Below are 18022 nucleotides of genomic sequence, written 5' to 3' on the forward strand. Positions count from 1 at the left end.
AGCCTATTTCCTGCTTTGAGATTAGGACTTAGTTAACTCTCCCTGAGCCTCCCCACATCAATCTATTCCTATTTTTTACCCATATCTCTCCCTAACCCTAATAATTTCTGGTCTTCTAAATTCTTCTTTGTGGTTCGTAGCCCATTAACATATAGTTGTTTGATGTTGAATAGATGTATCTGTTGAACTAGATTATATCTGTAGACTATTGACTGTGCAAATTCAGACGTTGGTTGATGCTTGCCTTAAGATAGTGTTCTAGCACAAAACTGGTGCTATTTTCATCTTAAATGGGCAGGATTAGCCGGAAAAACACAAGAAAAATGGCAAATCCTGGTATCTCAATTCCCAATTTTGATAATCAGGAGGTCAGAACAGATAATGAATAATCCAGAGGAGAGTTCCCAAATAGCTCTACAAACACTGCTGGCAAACATGATAAATGAAAAGATGGAAAGCATACAAAGGACTCTGTATGAGCATGATAGGGAGAGAGAGGAGGCAATCCAAAAGTTTATACAGGAATATCATAAGTGTGAGGAAGCTACTCAAAAACTGATACAGGACTACCATGATCAGCTAGAGAATACTCAAAGAGAAAGGCTGGAATGACGTGAGCAGGCTGAGAACACTCAAAGAGAAATGCAGGAATCCCACGAACAGGAGGAAGCTAATCAAAGAGTAATACAAGAATCGAAAGAGCAGGAAGAGAATACAGAAAGATAACTAAAGGCATTCATGGAATCCATTAACAAAGAGCTGAAGGAAGTCAGGGAGACCACAAAGGGAATGCTGAATGGAACCCAACAGAAGGAATGGGAGTCCAAGGAAACCATAACCAATCAACTAAGTGATTTGAGAATAAACACTGAACACCAAATTAAGGAAGTAAAGAAGTTCATACAAGATCTAAAATAAAGCTTCAACAAAGAATTTGAAGCCATCAAAGCTGACCAATTAGAAGGAAAAGAGATAAAATACAAAGTAGAAAGTCTTGACAGCAGGTTAGACCATGCAGAAGATCGAATCTCAGGGATTGAAAACAGCCTAGATATCATACAGAAAGAACATACAACCATCCAAGACAAGTCCAAGAAATATGACAGATCTATCCAACACTTGGAAAACACCATCAGAAGGCCTAATCTAAGGATAATGGGTGTAGAGGAGCACCTAGAAACAGAAGTTAATGGTCTAGGAAATTTGTTCAACAGGATCCTAGCAGAGAACTTCCCAAACATGCAAAAACATAGGCCTATTCTGATACGAGAAGATTTTTAGAACTCCAAATAGACCAGACCAGATTAGGACATCCCACAGTCACATTATAATCTACACAGGATCAATTAAGACCAAGGAAAATATCCTTAAAGCTGTCAAGGAGAAAAGATTTATCACCTATAAAGGTAAACCAATTAGAATCACCTCAGATTTCTCAGCAGAGACAATCAAAGCAAGAAGAGCCTGGAATGATGTATGCCATGCCCTAAAAACAAACAACCATCAACCAAGAATACTGTACCCAGCTAAACTCTCCTTCATAACTGAAGGCCAAATAAAAACCTTCCATAGCAAAAAAAAATTGAAACAATACATCTCCACCAAACCAGCCCTACAAAAGTTTCTTAAATATGTCCTACACATAGAAAACCAACAAGACCACAATAAAGGCCAAAAAACTGCACCCAAAATGAGAATCCAAGAACCATAGGAAGAACCCAGTTTTCATAGCCCCCAAGAAGGTGGATAACATGGCAGGAACTCCCAAATACCATTCAGTCCTGTTGCAGAGTTTCTGCATGGCAAAGGACATAGCTAGCAAGGTCAATAGAAAGCCCACGGATTGGGAGAAAATCTTCACTAGCCATACAACAGAGAAGGGTCTCATAACTAAAATATACTTGGAACTCAAAAAATTATATCCCCCAACCAGAAATCCTCAAAGTAACAACTGCACAATAAATAAGTGGGCTAATGACTTAAAGAGAAACTTCTCTGAAGAAGAAAGAAGGATAGCCCATAGACACATGAAGAAATGCTCCACATCCCTAGACATAAAAGAAATGCAAATCAAAACAACATTGAGATACTACCTCACTCCAGTTCGAATGGCAAAAATCAAGAACTCTAACAACAGATGCTGGAATGGATGTGGACAGAAGGGAACCTTACTTCATTGTTGGTGGGAATGTAAACTTGTTCAACCACTTAGGAAAGCAGTATGGAGGTTCCTCAAAAGACTTCACATAGAGCTCCCCTATGACCCAGCAATCCCACTTTTGGGCATTTACCCAAATCTTTACAAATAAGACCACACTAAAGCTACCAGCACAACTATGTTTATTGCAGCATTATTTACCATAGCTAAGATATGGAACCAACCCAAACACCCCTCAGTAGATAAATGGATCAAGAAAATGTGGTATATAAACAAAATGAAATTCTATGTCTCCATCAGAAAGAATGACATCACCCCATTTGTTAGGAAATGGAAAAACTTGGAAAAAATTATATTAAGTGAAGTAAGCCAGGCCCAAAGAAACATAGGTCCCGTGGTTTCCCTTATCTGCAATATCTAGTATATGTATTACTCAAGCGGAAAAGGTCAGATAATATGTTGTTAGGAAAATGAACACTTAGATGGTTCCGCGAAGATGGCGGAGGAGAAGCTGGAATCTGAACAAGCTCTTGCATAGAAAACAGTTTCAGAGTTCCAGTGAACAGTCCCAAGCCAGAGAATCACACCAAGTGTGCCATCACAGGACAGAGAGTTAGTCAAGAGAGGGGAAGCCAAGCAGACACATCTGAGCAGCTGCCACTGCGGCGGCAGGGTCGCAGCGGCAACCACCGCCGTGGAGGCATACCTGAGATGCAGTCCGGGACGAAGGAGCCAGACGCAGTGGACGAGCGGATTCTACTCAACACCAGCAAGAACCGACAAGGAGCGGACAACTTCATCCTGCACTTTGCAGACCAGAGACAACCCGGGATCCAAGACTCCGCGTGAGTAGAAGCCCCACTTCCTCACTCCTTCTCTTGGAGCAGAGGAGGGAAGGCCACCCCTCCACCCCCAGCACCGGTGATCTCCATCTTGGATACCGACAAAGCTCGGAGGAGCGGCTAGCTCCAGCTCAGGCCTTGGAATAAAACGAGTCATTTAGCAGGTCACAAGAACTTAACGGCGAAGTGACCTCACAGACTCAGTTCCATCCAGGGAAAAGTCACCCAGCTCAGGCGCCAGCCATTGGAGTGGCTCTCCTCACCGGGTAACCAGAGCCAGAGGCTGCCCCGCCCTCTAGCAGCCACCACAATCAATTGAAAAACAGAAACCCTGAGAATGGCTCCAGGCTGGGTGCTGTGAGTTTTTTTTTCACAAAATAGCCCCAGGGAAAAGCTACTGTTTGTTGAAAGGCCTCAACTCTACCCAGAACCTAGCCTCATCACTGCATCCCCCTCTTTTGTGATTCTCAAAGCAGATCACCCTCCCAGTAAACTAACCTGGGAGGGGGATCTCAAAATCTTGGGTAAAGCAGAGCATTTTTCTGCCTGTTCCAACAAAATGACTTAAGAAACCAATCAAGCCACAGGACCTCAAGCTGACCAGAGACTCCAACCAGACTCTGATTACAGACAAAAGGGAGATACAGGATTCTTCCCACCCCTCCCAAAAAAAAAAAAAAAAATCAAAGAACTTTTTTTTTCTTCTTCTTTTCTTTTTCTTGTTTAGTTTTTTTTTCATTTTTTGTTACCTTATATATATATAAAATTTTTTTTTGCTTTTCTAAAACTTATATTAATCTTTAATTTTTGCCTCTTCTGAAAAAATAATTGTTTTCCATTAACTTTTTTTTTTCTCCTCTTATAATTTTTATTTTAGGAATACGTGAATGTGTGTTTTCTTTTCTTTTCTTGTCTTCTTTCTCTTTTTCTTTCATTCTTAATTATCTTTTTGTTTTTTTTTTCTAGCTCTACTGAACTTCTGATCTTTTCTTCTCACTTTCCTATCCTTTCCATCTTTTCCTCTTTGTTCATCTTTATGTGACTTAACTCTTGTCCTGTACATCCTCAGATAAACCCGTAGTTAACCAGTAGACCCTATCCCCCATTGTGTACACACTTAATCCACAAACTTATTACTCAATTCAAAACCTCTGAGACTTAAATTCATTAATAGCAGTACTACCTCTTTATACCTATATAATATTTTAAGCATTTTTTTAAAGTTTTTCTCATCTCCTCTATGTCCCTCCCTTTCTCTCAACATATTCATATTCCTCTATAAATAGATGGTCTTTTAATCTCTAAAATAACATTAATTTTTACGTTTCTATTTTATTTTCTGGTCTCTTTTCATTCCCCTTTCCCTTTCTTCTTTTTCTCTCTCTCTCTACTTACATCCTACCCAACCTATTTCCTGCATTGTGATTAGGACATAGTTAACTCTCCCTGTGCCTCCCCACACCAATGTATTCCTATTTTTTACCCACATCTCTCCCTAACCCTAATAATTTCTGGTTTTCCAAATTCTTCTCTGCGGTTCGAAGTCCTTTAACATATAGTTGTTTGATGTCGAATAGATGTATCTGTTGAACAACATTGTATCTGTAGACTATTGACTGTACAAATGCAAAATTTGGTTGATGGTTGCCTTAAGATAGTGTTCTAGCACAAAACTGGTGCTATCTTCATCTCAAATGGGCAGAGTAAGCCGGAAAAACACAAGAAAAATGGCAAATTCGGGTATCTCAATTCCCAATCCTGATAATCAGGGGTTAGAACAGATAATGAATAATCCAGAGGAGAGTTCCCAAACAGCTCTACAAACACTGCTGGCAATCATGATAAATGAAAAGTTTGACAACGTACAAAGGACTCTGTATGAGCGTGATAGGGAGAGAGAGGAGGCATCCCAGAAGTTTATACAGGAATATCATAAGCGTGAGGAAGCTACTCAAAAACTGATACAGGATTTGCATGAACAACTTGAGAATACTCAAAGAGAAAGAGAGGAATGGCATGAGCAGGCTGAGAACACTCAAAGAGATCTGCAGGAATCCCACGAACGGGAGGAAGCTAATCAAAGAGTAATACAGGAATTGAGAGACCAGGTAGAGAACACACAAAGATCACTAAAGGCATTCATGGAATCCATTAAAAAAGAGCTGAAGGAAGTCAGGGAGACCACAAAGGGAATACTGAATGGAACCCAACAGAAGGAATGGGAGCCCAAAGAAACCATAACCAATCAACTAAGTGATTTGAGGACAAACACTGAACACCAAATTAAGGAAGTAAAGAAATTCATACAAGACCTAAAACAGAGCTTCAACAAAGAACTTGAAGCCATCAAAGCTGACCAACTAGAAGGAAAAGAGATAAAAAACAAAGTAGAGAGTCTTGACAGCAGGTTAGACCATGCAGAAGATCGAATCTCAGGGACTGAAGACAGCCTAGACATTATAGAGAAAGAACATACAACCATCCAAGACAAGTCCAAGAAATATGATAGATCTATCCAACACCTGGAAGACACCATCAGAAGGCCTAATCTAAGGATAATGGGGGTAGAGGAGCACCTAGAAACAGAAGTTAATGGTCTAGGAAATCTGTTTAACAGGATCCTAGCAGAGAACTTCCCAAACATGCAAAAAGATAGGCCTGTCCAGATACAAGAAGCCTTTAGAACCCCAAATAGACCAGACCAGAATAGGACATCCCACCGTCACATTATAATCCACACAGGATCAACTCAGAACAAGGAAAAGATCCTTAAAGCTGTCAGAGAGAAAAGGGTAATCACTTATAAAGGGAAACCAATTAGAATCACCTCAGATTTCTCAGCAGAGACAATCAAAGCAAGAAGAGCCTGGAATGATGTATGCCATGCCCTAAAAACAAACAACTATCAACCAAGAATACTGAACCCAGCTAAACTCTCGTCATAACTGAAGGCCAAATAAAAACCTTCCATAGCAAAGAAAAATTGAAAAAATACATCTCCACCAAACCAGCCCTACAAAAGATTCTTAAAGATGTCCTACACATAGAAAACCAACAAGACCGCAATAAAGGCCAAGAATCTGCACCCAAACTGAGAATCCAAGAACCATAGGAAGAACCTAGTTTTGCACCCCCCAAGAAGGTAGAAATCATGGCAGGAACTCCCAAATACCTCTCAGTCCTATCTCTTAATGTTAACGGACTGAACTCTCCAATTAAGCGACATAGACTGTCTAGTTGGATTAAAAAACAAGACCCTTCTATCTGCTGCCTGCAGGAGTCACATCTTGCCCGTAAAAACAAACACATTTTCAATGTTAAAGGCTGGAACAAAATCTACCAAGCAAACGGACCGCATAAACAGGCGGGAGTTGCAATCCTAATATCAGATAAAATAGACTTCAAATTAAAATTCTTGAAAAGAGATAAAGAAGGTCGCTACATACTAATTAAAGGATCTCTCCTTCAGGAGGATATTACAATTCTAAATATCTATTCGCCAAACAATGGAGCACCCAAATTTATCAAAGAAACACTACTTTCCCTCAAATCCCATATAGATCCAAAGACATTAATTGTTGGGGATTTTAACACACCACTCTCCCCACTAGATAGATCAACTCGGCAAAAACTCAACAGAGAAACCGCAGATCTAAACAGCTGCATAGATCAACTATACTTAACAGACATTTACCGAACATTTCACCCAGCAGCATCAGAATACACGTTTTTCTCAGCAGCACATGGAACATTTTCTAAAATAGACCACATTTTAGGCCACAAAGCAAACTTGTCTAAATTCAGAAACATTGAAGTTATACCTTGCATTCTCTCTGAACACAAGGGAATAAAGTTAGAACTCAACACCAAAAGCCACCAAAGAAAGTCCGGTATCACATGGAGGCTGAACAACACACTGCTGAATCATGAGTGGGTCATGGAAGAGATTAGAAAGGAAATTCAAATGTTCATGCTATTCAACAAAAATGAACACACAAAATACCAGCTCCTCTGGGACACAGCAAAGGCAGTACTCAGAGGGAAGTTTATAGCTCTGAGCTCCTACATCAACAAATTGGAGAGATCTGAAACTAACAATTTAATGACACATCTAAACCTCCTTGAAAAAGAGCAGCAAGATAAACCCCAATCCAGTAGATGGAAAGAAAAATCAAGATTAAATCAGAATTAAATGAATTCGAATCCAAAAAAACTATAGAAAGAATCAACAAAACAAAGAGTTGGTTCTTCAAAAAACTTAACAAAATTGACAGACCCTTAGCAAATCTTATCAGAAAAAGAAGAGAACACACCCAAATTAATAAACTCAGAGATGAGAATGGAAACATCACCAAGGAAACAAGCAAGATTCAGAACATTATAAGGGAATACTTCTCAAAACTTTATGCTAATAAGTTTGAGAACTTGACAGAAATGGACCTCTTCCTAGCAAATATTGACATGCCAAAACTAAACCAAGATGAGGCAAACTATCTTAACAGGCCCATATCAACCATTGAAATAGAAACAGCAATAAGAGACCTCCCAGCTAAGAAAAGTCCAGGACCAGATGGTTTCACAGCAGAATTTTACAAGGCCTTCAAAGCAGAGCTCACACCAATTCTCCTCCAACTCTTCAATGAAATTGGAAGAGAAAGCTCACTACCGAACACATTCTATGAAGCCATCATAACCCTCATCCCAAAACCAGGCAGGGACTCATCAAAGAAAGAGAACTATAGACCCATTTCTTTGATGAACATTGATGCAAAACTTCTCAACAAAATTTTGGCCAACCGACTTCAACAATTCATCCAAAAAATCATACACCACGATCAAACAGGATTCATTTCAGGGATGCAAAGCTGGTTCAATATACGCAAATCAATTAATATTATTCATCACATCAACAGGAGCAAGAATAAGAACCACATGGTTACCTCAATAGACGCAGAAAAAGCATTCGACAAGATCCAACACCCCTTTATGATGAAGGTTTTGGAAAAATTAGGAATCCATGGAACATTCCTCAATACAATAAAGGCTGTATATGACAAACCTACAGCCAGCATTATACTCAATGGTGAAAAACTAAAGCCATTTCCTCTTAACTCAGGAACAAGACAAGGATGCCCACTCTCTCCACTTCTCTTCAATCTAGTATTAGAATGCCTAGCTACAGCAATAAGAAAAGATGCAGACATAAAGGGGATCCAAATAGGGAAAGAAGAAATAAAACTCTCCCTCTTTGCAGATGACATGATCTTGTATTTAAAGAATCCCATAGACTCCACTCCCAAATTACTCAAGCTGATTCAAAACTTTGGCAAAGTAGCAGGTTATAAAATTAACCCCCCAAAATCAATGGCTTTTCTGTATGCCAACAATGAGAAAAGTGTGGCTGAAATTAGGAAAGCAACTCCATTTGTAATAGCCCCACAAAAAATAAAATACCTAGGAATTAACTTAACTAAAGAAGTGAAGGACCTCTATGATGAAAACTTTAAAATGTTGAAAAAGGAAATCAACACAGAACTTAAAAAATGGCAAAACCTCCCATGCTCCTAGATTGGAAAGATTAACATCGTGAAAATGGCAATACTTCCCAAGGCTATCTACAAATTCAACGCAATACCTATCAAAATTCCACCCTCATTCTTCAAGGAAATAGAAGAGGCAATCCAAAAATTCATATGGAACAATAAAAGACCCCGAATAGCAAAAACGCTCCTCAACGGAAAGAACACTGCTGGAGGAATATCAATACCAAATTTCAAACTCTACTATAAAGCCATAGTAATCAAAACAGCTTGGTATTGGCATAAGAACAGACCTCAGGACCAATGGAATAGAATTGAAAACCCAGAAATGAACCTACAGACCTATAGCCATCTAATCTTCGATAAGGGAGCTAAAACAATAGAATGGAAGACAGACAGCCTCTTCAGTAAATGGTGCTGGCAAAACTGGTTAACTACATGTAGAAAACTAAAGCTAGATCCTTCTATATCACCCTGCACCAGAATCAACTCCAAATGGATCAAAGACCTTGAACTCAAAGCAGACACTCTGAAAACATTACAGGATGGAATAGGAGAAACCCTGGGTCTCCTTGGCTCAGGCCGAAATTTTCTGAATAGAGAACCGGAAACACAACAAATCAAAGAAAGGCTGGACAAATGGGATTGTATAAGGTTGCAGAGCTTCTGCAGGGCAAATGACATAGCTAGCAAGATCAATAGAAAGCCCACGGACTGGGAGAAGATCTTTACTAGCCATACAACGGACAAGGGTCTCATATCTAAAATATACTTGGAACTCAAAAAATTAAACCACCCAACAACAAATCCTCAAAGAAACAACTGCCCAATAAGTAAGTGGGCGAAAGACTTAAAGAGAAACTTCTCTGAAGAAGAAAGAAGGATGGCCAATAGACACATGAAGAAATGTTCAACATCCCTAGCCATAAAAGAAATGCAAATCAAAACAACATTGAGATATCACCTCACTCCAGTTAGAACAGCAAAAATCAAGAACTCTAACAACAACAGATGCTGGAGGGGATGTGGACAGAAAGGAACCTTACTTCATAGTTGGTGGGCATGTAAACTTGTTCAACCACTTTGGAAAGCAGTATGGAGGTTCCTCAAAAGACTCCACATAGAGCTCCCCAATGGCCCAGCAATCCCACTTTTGGGCATTTACCCAAATGATCACAAACAAGGCCACACTAAAGCTACCAGCACAACTATGTTTATTGCAGCATTATTTACCATAGCTAAGACATGGAACCAACCCAGATGCCCCTCAGTAGATGAATGGATCAAGAAAATGTGGTATATATACACAATGGAATTCTATGCCTCCATCAGAAAGAATGACATCTCCCCATTTGTTAGGAAATGGAAAGGCTTGGAAAAAATTATATTAAGTGAAGTAAGCCAGGCCCAAAGAAACATAGGTCCCATGGTTTCCCTTATTTGCAATATCTAGTATAGGTATGAGTCAAGCGGAAAAAGTCAGATAATGTGATGTTAGGAAAACGAAACCTCAAATATGTATTTTAATGTTTTTGTTTCTTTCATGCATGTGTTTCTAACGCATTTATAAGATTATTTCTTTGTTGCTTTGTATGTCCCTCCCCCACAGTGTAACCCCCGCTTTCACTATATTTGATGTCAGTATAACATGTGGAGGAGATGGGGACAAACAAGTCGTTTAAGGATTCAGGTGGACCTGTTGCAACAATGAGAAGTACAAAATGTCATGTCAAAACCAGCTTTACAATGTCGGGGGGGGGGGTATGATTGGGTGGGAGGGAGGGGGGAGGCTGGGAAGGGAGGTGAAGGGTAAACAAAGGAGGAGGCTGCAATGCTTGGTAAGAAATGTATGCATTATCCTGCCCATGTAATTGTAACCCCTCTGTACAGTATGTTCTCAAATAAAATAAAATAAAATTTAAAAAAAAAAAATGAACACTTAGATATGTATTTTAATGTTTTTTTTTCCTTTCATGCATGTGTTTCTAACACATTTATAAGATTATCTCTTTGTAGTTTTTTATGTCCCTCCCCCACAGTATAACCCCTGCTTTCACTATATTTGATGTCAGTATAACTTGTTGAGGATATGGGGAAAAACAAGTCATTTAAGGATGCTGGCGGACCTGTTGCAACAATGAGAAGTACAAGTTGTGATGTTGAAAATGAGCTTTACAATGTTGATGCTAGGGCGGGGTGAGGGAAGGCGGAGAGCATAGGGTGGGGATGTGGGGGAGAGGCTGGGAAGGGATGTGAAGGGTAAAAAAAGAGGAGGCTGCAATGCTTGATAAGAAATGTGCGCATTAACCTGCCCATGTAATTGTAACCCCTCTGTACAGTGTGTTCACAAAAAAGAAAAAGAAAAAAAAAAAAAAGAAACAATACCAAGAAAGAAATTAAAAAAAGAATTGGGTAACTGACTCCTGTAACAGGAGAATCATCTCAGGAGTGAAATATCAGTGCATAAGTCTCTTTAAAACCCCCAAATCTTTGTTTCTTTGCACGAGAAAACTTTTAAAACAAAGTTATTTCCTTTTATTCTATGCTGGCCTTCAAATGGCATATTGTTTCCTTTTGTTATACTCTCAACTAGAAGTTTACAGACAAGTTTTATATAAGTAAAGACACACTTGAAAAAGTCAGAGACAGAGTTTCCTTCAGGCCTTGGATTCTTTTCTTGTACCATCAAAAGGACAGCACAATTTACCTTGAACTTTGTCATTTCTCTATGTTCAATTCCTCTCTTGGGATCAGTTTCCACTTGCAAGAACAGTTCCTTCCACTTACTTCCAGTAACAATCTATGGTGCTTCTCCAGGTAAAATGAATGTTTTCTGGCTTCATTGAAATAGCACAGTATATCTTTGGACATGAGGTAACATGTGTTTCAGAGATAATTTCATAAGGTGAAAATATGGAATTTGCATGGTTTATAAAACCTTATTCATGTACATAAGGCCGTATAAGAGGATGTTAAGTGAAATGGAACCCAAGATAGGGACACAACTTGCTTTTTCTTTCTTGCTATTTTTTAATGTATCGAACATGTAGTATTTGATTTTATTGTTTCTCTTCTATTTTCTTCCTCCATGGTATAACCACTGTTTTCACTATATTTATTGTCAGCGACCTGAATCTTGCATATACATTTTTCTAATGCGGGGAGGGGAAGGGAAATAACAAAATGCTTAAACAAGTATACAGTATGACCTATTGTAACAATGAGTTGTCCATAGCACTATGTAGAAAATTAGCTTTACAACTTGAGGAGGGGAGAACAGAGATGGGTTGGTGGGGAGGAAAAGGATTGTAGGAGAAAAACAAAAGAGGAGGTAACAATGCTTGCCAGATAATGTACTCGTTAACTTTTTTTATGTAACTCTAACCCCTGTTTAAACCATTTTTACAATAAAAAAACATGAAAAAAACATCCTCGACTACTTTAAGATCAAATTTCCTAAGGGCTCTGTAATTAAGAACAATTTTATGTGGGAAGAATATTCTAAGAAACATTTTTGTGAGTGTGTGTGTTGTGCATTATTTCCCAAGTGTACGTAAGTTAGCAGTAGAAGAAACAATAGGAATAATAGGAGAAAAAGAAGTTTTGTGCTTAATTATAATGGTTCAATACACTATAGAAGACTCTTCATATAAGACTACTTTGAAACAATAAATCCAAGGCCAGTATGTAGATCTATGGGAGTGATATAGGGAAAGCATTACTACTAAGTGAAACATGAAGGATGAGGCCACTCTTGTTTTCTACTAGATCTAAATCATGGTAGCTAATCATGCAAATTTGTAAAAAGTAGAAAAGAAGAGTAATTCTGGTTCCAAAACAAGTCACATATAAGAGCATGGACTTAACTGGAAAAAAAGGCAATGTTGAGAGAACAGGAAATATAGTAGCAATGATCTGGTGGATAAGATCACATTTCTTTTTCTTTTTTAGTTTGTTTATTTTTTATGGTTGTGGGTCTTGAACTCTGGGCCTGGGCAATGTCCATCCCCTCTTCAGCTCAAAGCTAGAACTCTACTATTTGAGTCACAGTGCCAATTCCAGTTTTCTGGTGGTTAATTGGAGTTAAGTGCCTCAGAAAACTTTCGTACTGGTGCTTGATCTGAACTGCAATCCTCAGATCTCAACCTCCTGAGTAACTAGGATTATAGGTTTGAGCCACCAGTACCAGGCTTAAGATCACATTTCTAGCAGTGTACACTCAGGATGTGTAATGTGTATGTTCATCTATCTTTGTATGAATTGTTGAGTTAAAAATGTAGGCTACACGTTAGACTTTACATTCACAAAAATGTTTGCAGTTTAAAACCATACTCCTGGAAAAAATAAAAACTAAGAATGTAAAAGAGGCTGGAAAGTTCATTTTACATCCAGCCTTGGCAGAACAGTCTTTGCAACACTACCTATAATTAACCAGCCAAAAGCTGCATTGGATGAATGGCTTAAGTGATGGGATACTAGTTATGAGCAAGAGTGCTGAATAATAGCCTGAGGTTTTTGCATACATACATACAAACATTTACATGCACACAGAAGCACTTATATGTGCAAACACACATATGAAACAACTCTCACAATGTGTAGAAAAGTTAGAAAATAATAGAAAATATGTCCTGTTTAAGACTAGAATCAAGTGATAATTTTTAATATTAGAAAGTCGTGAAGTGAACTTTCCCCCCAAAAGCATGAGACTATTACTTAGGTAGTGACCAGAGATAGTAAAAGAGCCAAGTAATAATTATTAAAGGGATCGGATCCATGGAAGAATGAATCAGAGACCCCTGCAGGTGCATCTGAAAATGTTCATATCCTGTGTCAAATGTTAGAACAGTTTGAGCAGTCAGTCGTGGATAAGAACATCGGAGAAGTTCAGAATTGCTAGTATGTTTCTCGATTAAATAAACCAACAAACTATGGCTGGGCAATGTGATACAAGTCTGGAATTCTAGCACTCAGACTAATACAGGAGATTAGAGAGTGGATTAAATAGTAATACCTTCCCTAGACTAGGTAGTATAATTTTGCCTCAATAAAACAAACCAAAGAACAAGAAAGGAATTCACAGTTGGAAGTTTGGGCTAATTTTGTCATGTTTTGAGAAGACAAGTTTCCTATTGAAATAAAACTCATATATCGTCCTCTGTCATGTTTTAAATGCTCTCTTCATTACAGAATACTTCTAGATGCAAAATAGGTCATGATTCTGAACCAAAAATTTGAAAAATTTAGCATCAATCTGTTGGATTCCAAAGAAATAATGAAGGAATACAAAAGCTTAAGCCAGGAGAAACAGCAAAGTTATCTAATGTAGGACTTTGTAGACCTTACTAAATTAGAATTTAGATTTAAAATAAATATCTTTTCCTTGTAATTTCATATTCAATAGGATACTACAAAATAATTTTTAAGTAGAAGTTTTAATTTAAAAATTCACAAATGGTTCTGGCATTCTATTTGTCTAGAATATTCTTTCAAGAGAGTTGTAATTAGGACTTAGTTTATAGATAATTCCAACAGTAGATGTATATCATGATAATGTGAATAATCTAGAAAAAGTTGACAATAAATGGGATGCTATTAATTTATTAATTTAGAAAAAGAGAAATGTTTTGAGGCTTTTGTGTTTGAAATCATTTTTCTTCTACCTGTACATGACATACGAAGAAATTTCCTTAATTATATACCTCTGTATAAAATGAGAAAAATGCTAGGTTTGGGGTTTGTTTTCATTTTGTTTTTGTGGTTTTGTTTGTCCTAGGGCTTGACGTCTGGGCCTGGACACTGTCTTGAGCCTGTATTTTGCTCAAAGATACAGGTCTACCACTAGAACCTCAGTGCTACTTGTGTCTGGCTTTTCCTGAGCAGTTTATTGGAGATAAGAATCTAAGGAACCCTCCTGCATGGGTAGGCTTTGAACCATAATACACAGATCTTTCCCACTTGAATATCTATGGTAGACGAAAAGATAAGTATAAATAATATTTTCAAGTTTTCTGATCTCAAGAATACCACTTGAGGGAAAACAGTGTAGCAAAGTTTAGTGTAGTGTTCTTTAAACAATAAAAAGGGCATGACATTAGCAGAATTGTAGAATTTTTTCACAATAGTGATAAGCTAGTCATGCTGCGAATTTATGGAATTTTAAGGGGCAGCTTACAAGGTGGAAACTGTTGGGCTAGAATGACTTTACTGCATAAAATGTTGGGATTGATTGTCATTGAAATAATAGCTTACTATGATGAACAAATGTTTACTCTAGAGGAATTAATTATTATAGATACTTCATAGTTTTATCTTCTACCAGAATGTGGCTAGTTTCTCTGTTGACCTTTAAATATGTAATGCCCCATTGGAAACTGCATCTCTTGCAGAATTAAATAAAATGCATACAGTCACTGTTTTAAATGTCTCTGTTATGGCATACTCAGAATTTAAAAATGAGTGGTTAGTAGAACACATATATTCTGTCCTCTTAACAAACATTCAGTTTTAAAAATTAGGAGTTTCCAGAGAATTGAACTATTTTCTATTTATTATGAGACAATATTAAATAATGTTTTTAAAAAAAATAATGGCAAGTATATTCTGAAAAGTTTGTATAGCTTGATAGCATTCAGGTTGATGACCATCTGAAAAAGAAAGGGGCAATTAATTCAAATTAGAAGCCAAATATTGTTCATTTTTTAAAAAAATGTAATACACATAGATTATCATTTACTATAGAAATACAGTGAAATTATATTTTATGTAGCTTATTTTTAAATTTAAGTTTATTGTCCAGGTGATATATAGAATGTGTTGCAGTAATTGTAAGGTAGTGAATATCTAACAAGTCGAACTTTTTATGCCCTCCCTCATTTTTCTCACACTTTTACTTCACCCCAATATCCCTCACAAGTTGTAATGTGAATATCCTACATATTGTCTTGTGAGTATTGCTATTGCATTGGTTTGCCCTTTGTCCTAAAAGAAATGACATAGTACAGTAAAAACAATAACCACAAAGAAAAACCTCTGTTTCCATGTCTAGGAATTCATTTTTCTCAGCATCTTCTTATATGGTTATATATACATAGCTATTGAGCCATTCTGCTCATCCGCTAGGACTATCTTAGCCATTACCTAATTATTACACATTAGGAAAACCATAGAATCTGTTTCTTTGTGTCTTGCTTATTTTTCTTAGTTGGATTTTTCCAAGTCTTTCCATTTCCTTATTAATTGGAAGCATAGAATTTCACCGTGTGTGTTTAATGGATTCGTTCATCTTCTGAGGGGCATATTGGTTAAAATCATGATTGCATGCATGTAAGTATCACTAGGGTCATACAAAAATGACAGATTCCACTTCCTCAGATATACTAAAATCACAATTTCTAAGTAAGATAATTTTTATGGTGGTACAAGTGTTGAGATACCTGGATAAGTCTAATTTATTTCTTGCACTGAGTTAGGCAGGAAGACATCATATAGGATAAAAATGGTAGTGACAAAATATTCCCTTGAGAAAGATTTAGGAGGCTTCCAGAAATATGAAGAAATTCAGATAATTTTGAAGAATTTAGAAATGCAAGTTCAAGTATGTTTCTTTAAATAAAAATCATGTAAGTGGAAGGGCAAAAGAAGAGGAAGACAAGAAATAACTGATAGCAGATCATTGTTCCAAGTTAGAGTATAAAAAGAAATAATCTATAACTTTCCAGTTAAAAAGAGACCAATATAATATGTCCCGCTTAATTTAGGTACATGCAAAATATTTACTTGGCTTTTTCCTACTTTAATGCTCCAAAGTAAAGACTTGTAGAAAAGTTATGTGATTGTCATTACTTCAACCAGAACACTAACTGTGACGAGCCCTCTTTTTTTCACTTTGAACTTGGAAAATAGTCCCTAAGTTGAAGATGTTGTGGCTGATTAGAGTCAGAGCTAGGGGCTTCTACTTGTAGAATTACCCCAAAATAGTTTAAAGCAGTTTTTCCCCCAGGATATCCAACTGCACTGTCTGAAGCTGTACTTTGAACACACCCTCAAACGTGAGTACATAATTTTAAATTATACTTCAGCATTTCCTTGGTATATTCTACTTTGTGCCTTTTTCTTTTTTGCACATTCCTTTTGAGTTCATAGTTGCTCTATTTTAATTTCATCTTTATAAACTACTAAGAACATTGTTCAACTACCACTTCTTGTTTGCACACACCCAGTGTATGTATCAAGGTACTTTGTCTATGTTAAACAATAGGGTAGTACTCACTCTCTGAGGAGAAAAGTTCCACAGTATAACCCTATGCCCACATTAGAGGGTGTAGAATTTAAAGTATTTTGAGACAAACAGTGATATTAGAAGTGAAACCCTCCCTAGGGACATTTTCTTGGAGCTCATTAGTTTTCCCAGGAGAAATATAAATATCCACAAAATTTGGAGCTAATTAGTAAGTAACCAATTTAATACTAGATCCTAGAAGGTGTGTTAATTCAAATCACCATTGTATTATTGTTATGTCCGAATTCTTCCCTATTTGCCAACGTGTATGAGAAAATTAAAGATTTGGATTAAAAGGTGAGGGTAATGTCTGAACTCTTCCATTCAATAAAAGCTTGAAGTTTATTATAGTACTTCCTACATATAAGAATTTGTGGCAGGTTGATTGACAGGGTTATTTAAGCATGAAGATATCCCTAACAAGAGTTAGATTTCAATAGGGTATATGGAAGTTATGATTTGTTAATGTCTATTGAGGCATTTTCTGTTATAAAGAAGAATCAATTCAAGGAGACTTCAGTCACATCAGTAAAGCTGTATGTTTAACCTAATACTTGGTATTACTTGTCCTACATTTGTGATGATTAGGCTGATAAGATATCCAAACAAATCTAAATATATTTAAATAAAATCCCAAAGTGATGTGGATACATGAGTCACTCATTGGAAATGTACGACAAATTAAGCTTGTCTGTGCTGTAGTTCAATCTCTAACCTCCTGTCTAAATAGTCTTGAAAAATATTCACAATTTACCTCTAAGGAAAGTTCACAAGAGTTATATCTGTATAATTCTTCTAAGGTCAGGATAAAAGCATTTGATCCCAGCATTTAAAATCAACAGGATCTGTTGAATTCATGGATCCAGAATTATATAGCTTCACATTCATATCACAAAATTTTATATATATGACTTTCACCAAAACACTGTTCTTATTGAACTTGTCTATATCCTTTTACTTTTCAAATCCAATTAGCATATTTCCTTCAACATATTCCTGCAAATTCTTTCCTTCCTTTACTTCTGTAAATCTGTGTTTATTTCTTGTTTCCTTTCTTATCTCTTTCATCCAATCTTGTCCACACTGGTGCTCCCATTGCTCACACTTGTGTCAGAATTTTCCTTTTCCTCCTCACTTTAATAATGCCCCCGATTTTATTATTCTTTTGTATATTCAAGGTCGCGGATATTTTGGTGATGTC

This window comes from Dipodomys spectabilis, unplaced genomic scaffold (genome assembly GCF_019054845.1).
Source record: "Dipodomys spectabilis isolate Male_0828 unplaced genomic scaffold, ASM1905484v1 ptg000473l, whole genome shotgun sequence".
NCBI lineage: Eukaryota > Metazoa > Chordata > Mammalia > Rodentia > Heteromyidae > Dipodomys > Dipodomys spectabilis.